At 37.0% G+C, this 19,874-nt stretch overlaps 1 protein-coding gene across 11 annotated transcripts in view; it reads left to right on the top strand.

Annotated features, from left to right (window-relative positions):
- Window positions 1-19,874, top strand: part of PCDH15 (protocadherin related 15) — a gene marked incomplete at both ends in the record, with an annotated part of 610,552 nt that overhangs the window by 183,911 nt on the left and 406,767 nt on the right. The gene's annotated exons all lie outside the window — the stretch shown is intronic.

The raw sequence follows: 19,874 nt of genomic DNA, 5'->3' as shown, positions 1-19,874 counted from the left end.
CTTATTTATAATAGCCAGAAGGTGGAAAAGAACCCAGATGTCTTTCAATAGAAAAATGGATTCAGAAATTATGGTACATTTACACAGTGGAGTACTACTCAGCTATTTAAAACAATGACTTCATGAATTTCTAGACAAATAGATAGAACTAGAAGCTATTTTCCTGAGTAAGGTGACATAGTCACAAAAGAACACACATGGTATGCACTCACTGATAAGCAGATACTAGCCCATAAAGCTCTGAATAACCAAAAAACAATTCACAGACCATATGAAGTCCCCCCGCCCCCCCGCCAAAAAAAAAAAAGGAAGGCCAGATTGTGGATGCCTCAGTCCTTCTTAGAAGTGAGAACAAAACCCTCACTGGAGGAAATAAAGGTACAAATAGAGGAGCAATGATTAAAGAAAAAATCATCCAAAGGCTGCCTTACCTGGGGATCCAATCCATATGAAGCCACTAAACCCAAGCACTATTGCTGGTGCCAAGAAGTGTTTCCTGGCAGGAGCCAGATATAGATGCCTCCTCAGAAGCTCTGCCAGAGCCATACTGATACAGATGAGGATGCTTGGAGTTAACTATCAAACTGAACCCTAATGAAGGAGCTAGAGAAAGGACTGGAGGAGCTGAAAGGGTTTGCAACCCCATGGGACGAACATTTTCAACCCACTAAACCATTCACAGCTCCCAGGGACTAAAATGCCAACCAATGAGTACGCATGGAGAGACCCATGGCTCCAGTAGCATATGTAGCAGACAATATCATTGTCTGGCATCAGTGAGAGAAGAGGTCTTTGGTCCAGTGAATGCTGGTTTTCCCAGTGTATGGGAATCCCAAGGCACTGAGGTGGAAGAGGGTGGTTGGGAGAGGGAGCACCTTCATGGAGGCAATGAGAGGAGAAGGAGGGAGGTAATTGGGAGGAAAGGGGATAACATTTGAAATGTAAATACAGAGAATATCCAATCAAAAGGGGAAAATCCAAATGTATTTCATGCTCAAAATGTTTGCAAGTTTAATAAAAATTCATTACATAATAAAACACACATTTTTTCATTAATCCACAAAATTTACTAGATGGGTTGAAAAATATTAATTGGAAAAATGTGTACAGTATGTTATCTAAGTCAGCAAAACAGTGAGAAAGATGAGAAAAAGGAACTTGTAGAGTTATTACAGCAAGAACCAGTTAGGTACAGGACACAAGGCAAGAATACCAAGTAAAGAAGATGGTTGGTGTGATTTTAAAAAAAAAAAAAAAAAAACAGCAGCCACTAAAGACTGAAAGGACTAAATCATGTTGGACATTTTGGAGCAGTACAAGTATTTAGCTTCTATTTTTCTGGGGCATTAGAAGCCATCAGAGAATTTCAAGTTGGCATACTTTTGAAGGATAATTTTAGCAGGTGTGTTGAAAATAGATTAAGGCACGGTAGAGTCTGCAACATGAAGACCATCTGGGGATAACATGCAATAACCCAAGTATACAGGATTATTGACCCAGGCCAAGTAATTAAAACAATCTTTAAATTTATCCAATCCTAGTAACATCTAATATATAGTATTTTTGTGATTAATGGGTATGAGGAATGATGGGAAATGGGCAATGATAAATAATAATCTTTGGACATGGAAAATGGAGGCACTTATATGGATGGAAAAAAAATCAAACCAGAGGCCCTAACAAAGAGATATGTGGAAAGGTCCTCCCCAGAGTCCCTTGAAGTCAGATCTCGGTTTGACCCACTTATGAGCTGTATGAGTGTTGCTGCGGAGATCAGGATGTAGGTTTTGAGCCAGAAAATAATGTGGGTGGCACCTTCAAGTTGAGAATCATGAATCAACTGTAACCCTAGTATTGAAATAAGACAACCAGCAGAGATTATATATAACATGTCACAAAACTATTATTTCTGAGCAAGGGACTCTAAAAGTGCCGTAGAGGAGACAGGCGTAAGCCAGAGGTGAGATGCTCTGAAGGTGAGTAGAGGTTTGTACAGAGATGATGCTTGGCTATGATGTGGTGCTCTCTTAGTAGATGGAAATCAAGAGCTGAGAGTGTCATTGAGTAATTAGTAGCTCATGAGCTTGGAAAAGCTTGTTCCTATGATACTGGAATCAAAAACCTTCTGCAAGGGAAAAATCTCCTAAAAGTGGCTCTTTATTATGAGATGTTGTTTTAGATTCTTTTATAGTCATAGTTTCTTTATTTTGATAACATATCTCTTCTGTATCTTTGCCTGACCAGTGCATGGCTGCTTCTCATCAAATTTCCTATACCCATCCCTGTTGAGCATTCTTTTACTGAACCCACACTGATTTCAGTGTGATTGGCAATTGACATTTTCTTGCTGATACACCTACACTATAATTGCTACTTGACTTGCCCCTGGGAGACAAAAATAAATAAATAAATAAAACAAACTCATAATATAATTATGGGGCTGCATTGTGCATATATTTGAAAAGCTAGAGATAAGTTTTTTTTTTTTTCTTATAGGTGGGTAATCCACATGACATGTGGTTAATCCATGCCAAACATAGCATCTCAATTACCCAAATTAGTACCTGCAGGAGCATGAAATGAAGTGCAGCTGTAGAACATTGAATGACCAAGTGGCTGAAGTATTTAATCACCATGACAACAGTAGGAATTGTGCCCATATATGCTTTCTCTGACAACCCTAGAAGATCTACAAAGAAAATAGGAAATAAAAATTAAGATCTATAAACAACACAAAGGCTGGAGAACCTGAATGTGTCAGGACAGCTTTGAAGGAGCCTTCTTTGTGTCTCTGTAAATGTTTGACAGATATAAGGTCACATGAGTCCCCAACCATTTCTGGTGTTTAAGCTCAAAACAAAGACAATAAAATAACAGAACCTGGAGCAAGTGAGACATTGAAGCAGAAGATGAGAAATAATGCAGTCAAATTTGAACCTCTAAATCTTGTGAACTTCTCTGGACATGAAAGTAGACTCTACTTTTCTCCCCTGTAACTGGATCGAGATATCTATAATCAATGGTCCCATATTTGCTGAACGTTGTTAATTTCCTCATAAGCTTGTTGAAGGGGATGATTCATGTGCTAAGGTCCTGTTCCCCAGTTGTTTTTTATCTGTCAGTAAAGAAAGCCAGGGGTCAATTGCTGGGCAGAAGGTACAGTTGCGACTTCCAAGATCCCAGGTGGAAAAGGCAGGTACAAGGGAAGAGAGGACTGTGTTGGAGCATACAGAAAGTCTCTTTGTTTTTCTGTTTCTTCTTCTTTTTTAATCCATGATTTGGAGGAAGAAGAAACTAGCAGCTATGTGTGGTCTCGGGAGGAGCTGCAACCTGTAGCCAATATTACAACTGGGTGGTCATGGATGTTTGGTAGGGGCTAGGTGGAATGAGCCACTAAAGTCTAGGGCAGGTGGGAGGAGTGGAGGTAACAATATTAAGGGCATGCTTTTTCAGGTAGGAGATAGTAATGCCCAGCAATTGTGTCTTAAGTCAAGTTGAAAAAGAACAAACTGTATGTTTTGTCCAAAGATTCAAGGGAAGTTGGGTCAAGGATGGTAGTGGGGTCACCTCCTGGAATAAAGGCAGGTAAAGAGTAAAGCTAAACACAGCAGCCTATGATTTTAAACTTGTTTATTTCGCTCAATCCTTTCCCAGAGCCTACTGACTTGAATTCAGTGTGGGGTGTGTTAGCTACTCTCTAAAAGGTGGTGTTAATAGTCTGCTGGCAGCCTACTGGCTTACCCCTCTGAGTTCCTGGTGGCAGCCTACAGTTAAATCATTCAAAAGTGTTCCCTTCTTTCCAGCATATAAAATCGGGTTCTCAGTGAGTATCAGAATTATGTATGTGACTTGTTAAATCGGGTGACTGAGCCTCTCTCTCTCTGAGGCCCTAACTCAGCAGTAGTGTTATATGTTAAGAGCCACAGATAAACATTTCTATTAAGTTTCTGTATGGCACTGAAGCCACTATCTGGAATGACACTCAGATTAAAAATTGCTAAAATTCTACAAATAGAGATTTATACACAAGGAGCTGCCATCAACTAGAGGCCACAGTTTTATTTATAAAGTCAGAACTTGTCATTCTAACAAGATCCTGAGTGAGTCGTAGACACGTTACATACATACATACACACACACACACACACACACACACACACACACTATATATATATATATATATATATAGTGACAGCAAGGTATGGTGACCAGTGACCTGGCTACGTGAATGTTCAGCTAAACAGCAGCTGAGACCATATGGAAATAAAAATATCTCCACAGGGGCAACTAGCTTCCCATTTCCAGTCACTTTAGATGATCTCTTTCTTTTTTGTGTTATTTATTTGTTTGAAACAGCATCTCACTATGTAGCCTTGGTTAGTCTGGAATTTGCGATGTAAACAGGTTGGCCTTGAATTCATATGGAATCACCTGCTACTTCCTCCTGAATGTTGAGATTAAAGGTACGCACCACAATACTTGGACTTAGACTTTTTCTTAATGAGAAGGAGTACATTGTCTTTCCAGGGGTAGATTCTATTTTATATGGATTTGAGTTCTCACTATTGATTCAAATTCACGTCCTCAGAGAATCCTCTGTCAAGGAATTTTTTTCACCTTTTCATGCAGAACACATGATTCTTCCAATAATGGCATATATGTGGAGTCAAAGAAGAGACAACATACATACACATGATATTATTGATTATCAAAAACATTTAGAGGTATATCTGTAAGAGATAATTGGTCCTATTTTGCTCCAGAAGAGCAATCTGTTTACAGAACTTCCATCTGGATAAACTAGTTCTATATTAAATGAATAGTTCACATTCAGCTTCTCAAATAGGGGTCATTTACTTTTTCCATTATTGATTGGTGTGTGCGTGTGTGTGTGTGTGTGTGTGTGTGTGTGTGTGTGTGTGTGTGTTATGATATGGGTGTGGTACAAATCTGTGTATACATCATACCCATAAACAAGCCAAAGCTGAAGAACATCAGGTCTTCTAATTTATTCTCTTCATCTTATTCTCTTGAAATAGCATATGGGGCTTGAAGAAAACTGTGAGTGTTACTATTAGTAGGTGGGGAGGTGTACCCTTGTGAGAGTGGGTGTGGCTTTGTTGAAGAAAGTGTGTCACTAGGATGTAGGCCTAAATTTTTGTAACCTACTTTTAATAAAGGTTCAACCTCTCCTTTAGCCCACCACCCAGCAGAGATAGTAGAAGAAAAAAATTATTAGAATATGGAGGAGTATACCTGTTCAGCAATAGTTCTTTGTGGGTGAGCTCCATCTTCTTTAGTAGCAGCTCAGTCCTGTAGGAAACACCATATATGACTCTGCAGCTGCAGACCAATCCTCTAGGCAGGCACACACCACACACAAACCAGCAGCTACAGTCTAGTCCTTTCTGCAGGTAGATACCAGGCTCAAACCAGCAGCTGTAGTTCAATTGTGAAGAAAATGCAAGGCTTGACAACCTGCTAAAGCAAGGTTATGGAAGCAGCAAACTGCCACAGGAACCTCATAAGCAGTTCTTTGGTGAGCTTCTCTCGATGATGCTGTTACTACAAGTTGAGCTCAACAATGCTATGAAAGGCCAACTAATACATGTGGGTCATTAGTGAAGAATGGCAAAGCAGAGCAAACCTAACCAATGCTCAGTGACCTTTTTCACTATCTGTAGGGTCATATTTATACTCCATCATGAGTCCTTTTACATGTTTGCTATGATGAAACATTCTTTCACCTGTGTCTGCTTCAGAAAAAAAAACATTCTTTCACATGTTTGCCAGAGCCAAATATAATTTGACATCACTGGCATTCCGAAGAAACCCTGTTCCACTTCACTGTGGTGTGAGCTTTGAGGTTTCACATGCTTATGCTAGGTCTAATGTGACATTCGCTTCCTGCTGCTTGCTGACCTTGATGTAGTACTCTGTTTCTTCTTCACCATATCTGCCTGCATGCCACCATGCTTCCTGCCAGGATGATAATGGACTGAACCTTTGAAACTGTACTCTTTCTCTTATGACTATGAAGTTGAGGAACTTTTCATGGTATTTTTTGGTCTGTTATGAATCTTTCTTGGAGAAATGTCTATTCATATCCTTTACATGTATTTTAATTGAATCTTTTTCTTGTTGAGTATTAGGAGTAGCAATATATTCTAACTATTGCTGCTTTATTTATAGTGGTAGTAATATGTTCATAGAAATTAGACAATTGCTTTCTGGTGGTGTTTTCAATAGCATTGATTAGTGTTGAGTATCACTGTTGACATTCTATAAATTTGAACAGCTTTCCTTTCTAAAACTATACTGTATGGAGACGAAAATCTTGATTAAATTATCATACTGTTAGAACAAAGAAATAATTGAGCAAAGTCCATTACAAAATCAAGACAATACAAAACCAATTACTGTCTCGACACTGAAAATGAATCACCTCAACAGAAAATTTAAAAATCTGCTCCATGCAACAGAGCATAACAAAAAAAAAAAAAAAAATGTATTTAATGGTTAGGATAACCAGGAAATGAAAATTTGCATCATAAAAACTATAAAGCTTTCTGAACCTACCTCAGAACTTCAAATTGTAAAGTATTGTTCATCTTTAGTATGGAAAACTCACACTGACTAATTTTCTTTGTAGCAAGAAAATTTATTGAATTCAGTCTGTTTGACTCCTTCAGTTTCTTTTGTGATATCTAGTTAAATGTTCACTGGTCTTTAGTATTGTACTAAAATATAATAATAAGTTCTTTAATGGTCAAACTCCAGCATATTTATTTTTCCCAGTATGGTTACTGTAATAGAAAAATAACAGTTAATATTTATAATTCATGAATACTTAGAAACCAAATACTTGATGCAGACATATAGTTATTTAGACAAATCCAATGATTGGTTTCTGGAGGCAACATATCTGTGAAATAAAACCTATTTATCTAATATATTTTCTAATTTTCATTTAATGTAGTCACAAGAACTTTCTTCTTCTTGAGTCTTTCAAGGAATTTAAAAGGGGATAAAATAGATTTAATTTTAGAGCTATAATCACTCATAATTCTTTAAGAGGTATTAAAAAGAAAGTTGCATGCCTTTTTGCATATAAATTCATCTGTTATTAATATTTAGAACACTATATAATGTTATAACTTAAATATGAAACAATATCAAAGAAATGGAAGAAGACTGTAATGTAGCCTATCATGCTTTTTACAATATGAACACAGTGTGGGTTCGAACAGAAATTAAAAATTATAGGAAGTAAGTCAAGTCATTAAAAGGTATGGTCATACCAGATCAATCCACCACCATTTCAGTTGACTTTTTTTATATTGATAAGAAAAAAAAGTTAGTTATCCAGGAATTGACCATTTCCCATATGTAGGAACCTGACAAAGCCTACATGGAGCAACATGAGGATGAGAACCATATTTCAGGACTATACATGCTGAGGTGGCAAAAGGAGGGCATCATTGGTGTGGCCCCTGAGGATCCAATCTCTTCTTAGTTTTCACCGCAGTCTCAGTGAAAGAAATGTGAGGCTTAAGAATACAATAATTTACAGAGTGGTTGTACCAAGGATGCAGAAAAAGAGGAATACTCCTTCACTGTTGGTGGTGTTGTAAGCTGGTACAATCACTCTGGAAATCAATCTGGAAGTTCCTCAGAAAAGTTCTTCAGATAGTCCTATCTGAAGACCCAGTTATCCCATTTCTGGGCATATACACCAGAGATGCTCCAAATACAATAAGGGCACATGCACCACAATGTTCATAGCAGCCCTATTTATAATAGCCAGAAGCTGGAAAGAATCCAGATGTTCTTCAGTAGATAAATGGATACAAAAATTATGATATATTTACACAATCGAGTACTACTCAGATATTAGAAACAATGGCTTTATGAAGTTCCTAGGAAAATGGATGCATCTAGAGAATATCATCCTGAGTGAGGTAACCCAGTCACAAAAAAGCAGACATAATATGCAGTCGCTGATAATTGGATACTAGCCCCCAAAAGCTCTGAATACCCCAGAAACAGCACACAGGCCATATGCAGCTCAAGAATAACAAAGGCCAAATAGTGAAAGCCTCAGTCCTTCTTAGGGAAAAAATAAGTGTATAGCACCCTCTCATAGTGTGGGACACCTGGACCTTAAATCATTAATAATCTAAGAGCTAGAAATATAGCCTTGTGGCAATTTTTGGTATTCAAAAATCATTATGTTTAATCTATACACACCAAGAAAACTCTGACTGTTTCAATGTTACATTCTGTTCTACATGTACTTTATGTTTATGTTAACTAGTGGGATTTAAATCATGCTATCAAACCTCTAATAAAAGAATTGTCAAAATGCTTTTAAAAACTGTACATGTATCTCTCTTCTTTAAATAAAGTTGTAAGAAAAAAAAGAAATATATTCTTAGAATATTAAAAAATGAATGAAATAATTTGAAATAAAAGAAAAAGGAAAGAAACATAAGGTGTGGGATGGGCAGATGGTGAGCCAAATCTCCTCTTTCCTTCTTCCTCTCCTGGCTTCCCCCTTTCCTTTCATTAGTTTCCTCTTGGTTAGACTTACTACGTTCTAAGTTCCTTTAGAAAAGCCTAGGGCAGGATAAGGATTGCCCTTTATACACTTCTCCATGGTTTTGGAGAATCATTAGTTTTAAAAATATTAATAGTTTAATTTCAGACTACATCAATTTTATGGTCTGAAGAGGACAGTCTTGCAGCATTACGAAGGTGTGAGACTTTCTTTTTTTTAATGGCTGCAATTGGAGGCGTTGGGAATCACTTGGTCTTTATGCCTTCTCACCTTGATCCAGTAAACAAATCCTGTCCTCATTTGACCTCAATAATATGGCCTCCATCACTTGCTAGCTTGTTAACATATGTTCTGGACCAGCAAAAAATAGCCTTTGCCTTGTGACACATTCTTAACAGTAATTAAAAATAAGCTGTTTCTGCTTTGTTATTCTGTTTAGTCTTTTGCATAGATATGGCCATTTCCTGTTAACATTTGTACACATTTATTATCTCTATTATTATGTATATATGCACATATGTGTATATATATGTATATGCATATATGATTTATGTATGTGTGTATGGATATGTGTATGTATGTATGTGTCTATTTTTCTATCTGTCTATCCATCATCATCATCTATCCTTTATCATTAGTTTCTTTGTGAGTGTATGTGCACACGTGTGTGCTTGTGTGCAACTGGAAGGCAACAGATATCATCAAGTGTCCTCCTCAGTCACTCTCTGCACATTCTTTTTTTTTTTTTACTTTTTAAAACGACTTTATTTTACAAAACAAAGATGAATGTACAGATTTTAAACATTTTTTGCTTAAAATTATACATTTTTGTCAGTACTGTATTTTCAGATATTAAAATAATTTTTACATAAAACTATGTGAATATATTTTTTAGTCAGTACTTGATTTTTTCAAGGGCTTGACAGTATGCATTGAAAACCTAATAGTTACAATGAGCGTAAAGTACATGCAAAACAAAACGCAACATGGAAATAGTCAAAGTCTTCTTGTTTTGTAAATATTTTTTTTTTTGTTTTCTTTATTTCTTGGACTTCATACAGGCTGTGAGTTGTTTCTGGGGGAGTGCAAGCCTCTGGGGTTAGCATCCCATCTGCACATTCTTTGAGAAAATGTTTTTAGAAGAACCTGGAGTTAGTGGTTCTTTGGCTGGTTTGGAAGCCTGAAAAATCATAGCAATCTTTTTGTTTCTATCCCCTTTGGACCCAGAGTAGAAGGCACGCAAGAATCCCCAGTTGCTAGATAGATTGTGGAATCTGAATTTCAGTGGGCTTTTTTATTGTTGTTTTGTTTTTTGATTTTGTTTTTGTTACAGAGCATTTTTAATGTCTGGTTCATCTCTTCAGCCTAAATTTCATGCTTTTATCTCAGTTGTAAAACAAGCACATCTCTGGTAAAAAAAATAGTATGCTCATAATTTAATGAAAAAGAATAACTTTTTATATGCTTAAATTTCCATGCAGTGTTCACGGCAGTTAGAGGTAAATATTACTGTAATGTATCTCAATTCACATTGTTTATGTATCACAATAGGGCATATTCCTGATTATAAGAATCTGGGAAATTTGCCAAAAATATCACAGAGCTAGAATGATTTGGAGTCAGGATTTTTAACATAGACCTTTGCCTTTAAGGCCTATATTATCTGTCACTACACAATGAGGTTTTCATAATTTGGTGGCTTAAAACAACAAAGATCTATAATTCCATAAATGCTTTTGGTCAGGCTCCAGACCCAGTGGAGGCAGGTCCTTCACTAATTCTCTAGGACCCTTATGAAGGAAGCATTAAGATCACAATGTTACAGAAGCATTTGCTTCGAACTTTTACTTAGATCACTGGGCACCACTTAATCTTTGTGGTTATAGTTTGTATAGTCTTCAGTGACTTGACTGCAATTAGCTGTAAGGCTACTTGTAGTTCCTAACAGATACACACAGCTCCTGGCCCTACATGTACTCTCGGATGTGTCTAAAATGCTCTATCAAAGTCACCTGGGAAAGAGAAAAGCTCAATGTGGTGGTCACTTGAAGCTCACAAATCACATCTACTGTAAATACCTCCATGTAAACAGATCTTCCCCTCACTGTCCTATGCTGTCCCCTTTTGTTCTGTTAGAAGCAAGTGACAGGCTCTACTTCCTCTTAAGGGCACCACACATGCATAGAACAGGAGGCAGGCCTTGCAGAAAGTACTGAAATGATTGTCCAGTTGAAAGACTTTTCAGCTTCTCTGAACATTGGACTGGCTCTATGCTACACAATCTATCCCAGCAAGAGGAGGCAGATCTACCACTCCGTGGCCTCAGCTCCACGGGGCAATTATTATACCTCCTCATCATGCTCATTTCATGACTGAACTGCCCTCAATGCGCATGGGCTTATAAGATGAGATTGGCCCTAGGGTTAGGCCATTAGTAAGTACATCTTTATATTCTTGAACATTTTGTTTTGCAGTCATTTTCCTTTCAATCATTTAAACTTTTGTCAAGAAATTGGTAAAGCATGGATGGTATATAGTGAATTTCCATATCAAGAATTTTGTAGAGATTTTTCCAGACACTTGAAAGCTGTGTTCTAAGGGTTTCATATCTAAGAATTTGTTCATTTTTTTCCCTAAGGAAGTATCACATAAGGGAAGAGAAAGACTGAAGGGTGGAGAATAAGACGGGATTTGAGATCTCTACTTCCTAGTTGGGTCACCTTAGATTACATATCTTAATGCACAGATGTAGGACAAAGGTTGGTTCAATCATTTCTTCTCTGTCTTTCTCACTCCTCCCTTCTTCCTCCCTTTTCCCTTCCTAACATACACAGATACCCAAATATATACAGGTATGCACACACACACATAGATATACACACACAGATAAACTTGCACAGATACACACATTTTAGCAACATTTCAATAGTTCAATTTTACCAATAAAGACTCTAGATCCAGATGTTGGGGTGAAAGCCCAGGTCAGAGAAGAAGAAAAAGCACCCAGTTGCCCTTGCTCCACAAAAAGAAGTTCTTCTCTACTATATTAAATGTCCTTCCCATCTATTTCTCATGAGGCTTTCAAACTAACCTCCTTACTCACTCCATATGCTTTTTTTCTTATGTTCACTTTTTGTCAACTGGATTCTTTCTCTTCCTCTTTATCTATGGTTGACTATTAAATCCTATTTAAAATAAGATGAAATCTCTTGGATTAAAGGTATATATGAGGGCTGAGCGACACCAAAACTAGAAACATGTTTTTTTCCCTCAGGTAAATAACTCTCTAGGTGTCACAGCACAATCAAATATTCTGAAAAACACACATATTCATGCACACATATACACACATAGACACACATACCCACAGAGACACACATACACACACTTGAAGGCATGCTAAGTTTCTTCCTGGTTCCTCGATTTTTATGACAAAGTTTCTCATTGGATAAATGAAACTTGATCAAGTATGCATAACTTTAACATGAAAATTCATGTTATATATAACACTTATTTAATACATTATTTACAACTAAATTAGACATCATCTGCTGACTAAATATCAAGATAAATATTTCCTAAAGAAAAAGCTTGAAGAAAAAAATTCATTATTTCTCAAGTTTTATACATGGAAGTTTAAAGAATGCTTGGCACATTTGTAGGCTTAGATTTTTTTAAAACATAATATTTTAAGGGTTCTTACCTGCTTTAACCGCTTCCCTCTTCTTGCCTACAACCCACAGAGATAAAAGAAAGGAAATGTTCATAGAGCAAAGGAGGATGTGGACCTGTTTAGAAATAGTTCTTTGGAGCACACCCAATCTGCGTTGTCAGAATATTAGCAGTTCAGTTCATATGAATCAGCAGCAAGCATCTTAGTCCACTCACAGACACCATTCATGAATCACCAATGGCAGGTCAACCCAGAAAAAAAAAGTGAGGTTCTGCCAATTACCGAGCCTGAGTCAATGGATGTGGCTAGAAGCCACCAGAATACCACCAGAAGTTCTTTGATCCATTTCTCTCTATTACATCATGACAAGAAATAGCCAGCAAAGAATAGTGAGGTGTACCAGTACCACACAGCATTGTCCAGTGTCTGTCAGTCTAAATACCATATGCTCTCTCAAGCATTTGCTCTAACAAAACCTCACATGCCCCCTCCCAGAAAAACACAGTGTGTCTGTTCTCAGCAAAACATCCACCTACATGTCTGCTTCAGCAAAAGCATCCTCTCATAGGACAGTTTCCAGACAAACATCTCATGATACACATGAGTCTCCAAAGAAACCTGAAATTTCTACTTCATGAATTACTATTACATATCATAAAATTAAAATGAGTAAAGAAAGTTACTATTTCTAAGAAATGTGTACAATTTAGTGAAGTATTCCATTTTGTTATAATTTTTACTCTTTTATGAAATATCAGTAATTTAAATTTTAGCAAAATGAATAATTTTGAAAAAAATCATAGTTTTATATATAAGTTTTAATCTATCTACCTTTTAACTGGCAGGTGCCTTTATTCATCCTTAGAAAGAATAACAGATTGCTAATAGCTTCCTAATATTTAAATCACAATTTGACTAGAACTTGTATAAAACTTACTTATGAAGTTTCTAGAAACAGGTATAATCCCTTCAACAAGGCACCATCTTATCAAGACATGGTAAGTGCATATGCCTAACTGACTATAGAACTTGCCTCTGAACTAAGAAATGAGGGCATGAGATAAGTAACTGCTTCAGTGAGCATCCTGGAATGATGCAGGACAAAAGATCTTTGTAAAAGAGTTTTATTTTAGTCTTTAATCTTAGAATCCAGTTTTTGTTTATTTTTGTTTGCCCTTTGGAATAACCAACACTCAAGAGAATGAAAACTGAAGGAATTCACAGTGCTTGAACATTTATGGGTAATTAATTGGTCATGACATCATTTGGGAAGCATCTGGGAGAGAAAGAGAGTCAGTGTGTGTGTATGTGTGTGTGTGTGTGTGTGAGAGAGAGGGGGGGGGAGAGATACAGAGACAGAGAGAGGGAGGGAGGGAGGAAGAGAGGGAGGGAGAGAGAGAGAGAGAGACAGAGAGAGAGAGAGAGAGAGAGAGAGAGAGAGAGAGAGAGAGAGAGAGAGAGAGAGAGAGAAGAGAGAGAACAACTCATCTACTTAAGGAATAAAATCGATTACAAATAAACAGGAGATATCTGGTTGTCATTTGCAGCTTCTTGCTACTCAGAACAAAGATTAGCAAGTGTCCTGGTGGGATGGTAGAGCATCTTTTTGGTATATGTCCAGGAGTGCTATATCTGGGTCTTGAGGTAGAACTATTCCCAATTTTCTGAGAAACCACCAAATTGATTTCGAGAGTGAACCACATTTTATTTATTCATTCTTTGATTGAAGTGCATCTGGGTTGTTTTTAATTTCTAACTATTACAAATAAAGCTGCCATAAACTTAATGAAGCAAATGTCCTTGTGATATAGTTAAGCATCTTTTGGGTATTCCCCCAGCAGTGGTACAGTTGAGTTTTGAGGTAGAACTATTCTTAATTTTCTTTCCCTATTTAAGAATTTATTATTTAAATAAATGAATACATTGTAGCTGTCTTCAGACACACCAGAAGAGGGCATCAGATCTTTTTACAGATGCTTGTGAGTCACCATGTGGTGGCTGGGCTTTGAAATTAGGACCTTTGGAAGAACAGTTGGTGGTCTGAACCACTGAGCCATCTTTCTAGCCCCCTAAGTTTCTGGAAAAAATATGCCAAATTGATTTCCAGAGTGGTTGTACAAGCTCTCACTCCATGAGCACTGGAGGAGTGGTCCCCTTGCTATACATCCTCTCCAGTCTGTGCTGTCTCTTGAGATTTACTTTAGATTTACATCTTATCCATTCTTATCATTCTTATGCATGTAAGGTAAAATCTCATAGTCGTTTTGATTTGCATTTCCCTGATTTCTAAGGATGTTGAACATTTCTTTAAGTGTTTCTCAACAATTAGAGATTTCTCTGTGAAAATTCTGTTTAGATCTGTACCCCATTTTTAATTGTTCAGGAAGATGTGGTTGTAAATATTGTTATTTCTCTGATTTCTTGCTCAGCCCTTTTATTATTTGTATACAGGAGGTCTACTGATTGATTTATTTCCTTACTTATTTTTTTATTCATTAGTGAGTTAGTTTTGTATCCAGCCACTTTGCTGAAGGTGTTTATCATCTCTAGACATCCTCTGGTAGAATTTTGGGTCACTTACACATACTATCATATCATCTATGAATAGCAATTCTTTGACTTCTTTCAAGCTGGTATCCTGTTGATCTCCTTTAGTTGTGTTACTGTTCTGTCTAGAACTTCAATACTATATTGAAGAGATACAAAGGGAGAGAATGTACAGCTTTGCCATGTTCCTAGTTTTAGTGTAATTGCTTTAAGTTTCTCTCCATTTAATTTTATGTTGGCTATTGGCTTGTTGTATGTTGCCTTTATTATGTTGAGGTGTGTGCTGTGGTTCCCTGATCTCTCTTGGACTTTTAACACAAAGAAGTATTGAGTTATTTCAAAGCCTTTTCCTGTATCTAATGAAATGATCCTATAGGATTTTTTTTCTTTCAGTTTGTTTATATGGTGGATTACATTGATGGATTTTCACATAATGAAGCACCCTTACATCCCGGGATGAAACCCACTTGATTACGGTGGCTGATGTCTTTGATGTGTTCTTGAATTTGGTTTGCAAGCATTTTGTTATTTTTTTCATAATGTTGATAAAGGAAATTAGTCTGACATTCATTTTCTTTGTTGAATCTTTTTGCAGTTTAGGTATCAAGGTGACTGTGGCCTCATAGAATAAGCTTGGAAATGTTCTTTCTATTTCTCTTTTGTGGAATAGTTGGAGGAATTAGCACTTCTTTGAGAGTCTCATGGGATCCTGCACTAAAACCACTGGGTCCTAAACTTTGTTTGTTTGTAAGACTTTTAATGACCAATTTTATTTTTATATTAGTTGTAAGACTTTTTAAATGGTTAACCTGATCTTAATTTAACTTTAGAAAGTGGAATCTTTTGTTCCAAAAAATTGTTCATTTCATTTATATTTTTCCAATTTGGCAGAAAAGAGGCCTTTGAAATAAGACTTACTGGTTCTTTGAATGTCCTCTGTGTTTGTTGTTAGGTCTCCCTTTCATTTGTGATTTTATAAATTTGGATATTCTCTCTCTCCTCTTTAGTTAATTTGGCTAAAGGTTTGTCGATTTTGTTGATTTTCTCAAAGGACCATTTTCCTTGGTTTCATTTATTCTTTGTATTCTTCTCTTTGTTTCTAGTATTGATTTCAACCCTGATTTTGATTATTTCCTGCTGTCTGCTCCTCTTGTATGTGTTTGCTTCTTTTTGTTCTAGAGCTTCCAGGTGCACTGTTAAGTTGCTAGTATGAAACATCTCCAATTTCTTTATGGGGGCACTTAGTGCCGTGAGCTTTCCTCTTATCACTGCTTTCATTGTATCCCATAAGTTTGGGTATGTTGTGCCTTCATGTCCTTGAATTCTAGAAAGTCTTTAATTTATTTCTTTATTTCCTCTTTGATCCAGTGTTCATTGATCCAGTAGAGAATTGTTCTGTTTCCATGAGTTTGTAGGTTTTCTGTTGTTTCTGTTGTTGTTGAAGTCCAGCTTTTAATTAATGGATATCTAATAAGATACAAGGGGTTATTTTAGTCTTCTAGTATCTGTTGAAGCTTACTTTGTGACTGAGTAAATGCTGAATGAAGGTTCCATGAGTTGTTGAGGAGAAATTATATTCTTTTACTTTGGCGTGAAATGTACTGTAGATATATCTGTTAGGTGCATTTGATTCATGACATCTCTTAGTTTCTTTACTTCTCTGTTTAGTTTGTTTTGATGTCCTATTCATTGTTGAGAGTGTGGCGTTGAGGTCTCCCACTATTAATGTGTAAGATTTGATACATGTTTTAAGCTGTAGTAATGTTTTTTTTGTTTGTTTGTTTTGTTTTGTTTTTTCACCAGTGTATTTGATGCATGGATATTCAGAATTCCTATGTCATCTTGGTGAATTTTTTCTTTGATAAGTATCAAGTTTCCTTCACCAATTTCATTGCTTTCTGCTGTTTAATTGTATTTTCCTATATTTCTTTATATTTGTTCATTTAATATTTAAAATCCTTTATCTAATTGATGGTATTTTCCAGTATTTCTTTATGGGATTTATTCATTTCCCCCTTTAAGGCCTCTATCATCCTCATAATATTTGATTTGTGTGTGTGTGTGTGTGTGTGTGTGTGTGTGTGTGTGTGTGCGTGCACATTAGATGGATTAGGTCATACAAGGCTTGCTATAATAGGATACTTAGGCTCTGATCTGCCATACTGCTTTGGCTTTTGTCGATTGTGTTTTTATGTTGGCCTTTAGTCATTTGATTGTTCCTGGTGTTGGCTGGCTTGGTAGTCCCTGATAACAATAGCCCTCTGGGACTACAGGTTGAGCTTGTAGTCCCTGATGATTGTAGGCCTCTGAGATTGCAGATAGAACTGGTTGTCCCAGGTGACAACAGTCCTCCAGGGATGTAGGCAGACCTGGTGGTCCCTGATGGCTGTAGGCCACTCAGAGTGCAGATAGAGGTGTGGACCAGAAGTTGAAGTACAGAAAAGACAACAGACCTCACAGCTGCTGTGTTTGCCAGGGTACTAAGAAGGCAGGAGATTGGGGCATGAGGATTTTACCTGATTGTCTTAGCTAGCAGCAGAACTCCAGGGATGCAGGCATAAATGTCGCCCAGGAAATGGAGTACAGATCTGGGATTACAGGTAGAAGTGTGGGTTGGAAGATGGATCACAGGGGGGACAGGATGCATGTAGTTCTTAGTTTAATCAAATATTCTAGTGAAGAGAAAAAATATTCCATAAAAGATAGCATATAATATAAATTTATTGAACATGTTTTCCTGCCATCAAATATAATGTGAAATTATATTAATGAGAGAACTCAGAAATATTTGAGATAAGAAAGTGGTCACTCTGTGTTAAACACATAACTGGTTTGGTTGCCTGTTAGTGGGACTGAAGTGGAGGAAAGGAGACCATTGAAGACATCAATCTTTCATATTGTTTTGTACTCTGAGCATTCCCTCCTGCCCTGTAACTTCCAATTCAGACCTGTTTAGTCTGTATCAAGTCTTGACAGGTTATGATACTTAAGGTTAACCAAACATCAAAGCCTTCGCTTTGGGACATGAACAGTAACATGGTTTGTCAGACTTCTGTGACAACTATCTTGCTTGAGATTTAGGTGCTTTTACTTCCAAATAGAGTTAGTTACATAAAAATAACCAAACCCATTGTACTTGATCCACTTTCTTGACAGGAGACTGGAAAACGACTTACCTTTTTTAGAGAATGGGTATGTAGCAGAAGGAGCCTGGTATAATGAAGACAGTGTATTGTTTTATAAGTTGCTGTCCAGTGGATTTATGTTTTATGCACTCTGAGTGTTTGTTTTCAAGTTACAAAGAAATTTAGCTATATATGCACAGCCTATGTAACAGAAAATGAAATTTTCCTGAGCTTCAGCTTAGTGAAGTAGATTTTACGTTGTTGACTCTGTAATACCTACTCCTGATAACATACTAATACCTACCACACCTGAGAACAGGAAGGACTCATATTCCAAGTTATTTCTGAAATTCATGTGGTGACACACACCTGCAAATCCCAAAATGGAGGAAACTGAAATAAGTAAATCATGAATTTGGAGCCATTCAAGGGTGAATAGTAAGATACCACACTAATATTAAAAAATAGAGTAATAGCAAAAAAGTCATTTTTTCACTGAAAGTTTTCAAATTCAAATTTTAACTTATATTAATTTTTGGCAGTGTTTCTACCAGTATAAACCAGTACATATTAGTGGGGCAGCTTAGGGTGTTTTGAAAGAAGTACATAGTAGGTAATATTTATAACACAGAGTGGAACAAGGAAAAGAATATGAGGAAGAACGGGGGAAACTAAGAGGCATTTAAAGGGTTCTATGTAAACCCAAGACAATAGAATTTTTCTAAACTATAGACATAACTGAATATGATTTAAATGGGATCCCCGAGTAATAAGGGTAGACTGAGTCCCAGATGAACATCTCTTGTCACCAAAATGAAGCTTCCAGTTGTGAAATGAGTTATTTCTATTGAGTTCTTGGTCAAAGGTGTTTCATCGGAGTCCCCAGAAATCCAGGCTATTACCAACACCATTGGTTTCTGTCTACAAACAGATGAAAAGGCCCTGTAACTGAAGATGAAACCTCTGCGACTCATTAGCAGGAAGAAGTTAAGCTGCTATGTACCTAGAGCCTCCACCCCTACAGACTAGTGTTCATGGTACAGGAAGGCACTCTTCACACTACTGTAGGAGGAAGGCAACCACCAACACAGCTACAAACCCATTTTTCTATAATGGAAACCTGTGTTCATGATAGTGTGGTACAACAGTGGCACGAAGCCTGTGGTACCAACCAACCAATATCTTATTGGATTTAACTCTGATGCCACAAAATAGAGCTCATACCTAACACCTCTTATAGACAAGAACCTGAGACCAGATAGGCCAGGAACCTAGAGAAAAAAAACAAACACTATTGTTCTGCTCAAGTTGTATAGCAATTAAGTGACTTCTAAAAAAGCTCTCCTATCTTCATCTGTTTCTCTCCCAGCCATCATCAAAGAAGCTTCCTCCTGTAGTGATGGGAACAAATGCAGAGCCCCTCAGCTGGAAAACACAGAGAGCTCTAGACCTTGAAACACTCCATCCAAAATGGGATGTCTCTGTCAAATCCCTCCCCTCAGGGCTCAGTGAACCCCACAGAAGAGGAGACAGAAAGAGTATAAGAGCCAGAGGGGATGAAGAACACTAAGAAAATAAGACCCTGATTCAGCAGCGGTGATAATCATGTGAACTCATAGGGACTATGAAGCACGCATGTAGCTTCAGTGGTTCTGAGTTCAGTGGAGTTGTACTGATAGAAGGGGATCTGTGGGTCTACTACCCCACCCCAAATGTAGAAACCATCTCCAAATGATAACCACTCGCAAAAGAAACAGTCTTCTTCAGTGGGTCTCACTGGGTATACAAAATACTCTTAAAAGCAGGACCCATGACCAGTGGTAGATGGTCAACTCAAAATGAACTCAATGCCATTTTTAAAGGGTTTTGGTTTCATAATGCTTTGAAGGGGCATTATTATTATTATTATTATTATTATTATTATTATTATTATTATTATTAATGTCATTATTGTCATTATTATTAACCA

The sequence above is a fragment of the Micromys minutus genome (assembly GCF_963924665.1).
Source record: "Micromys minutus genome assembly, chromosome: 25".
Lineage (NCBI taxonomy): Eukaryota > Metazoa > Chordata > Mammalia > Rodentia > Muridae > Micromys > Micromys minutus.
The sequence above is the reverse complement of the archived record's forward strand: the minus strand, read 5'-3'. Positions and strand labels throughout refer to the sequence as shown.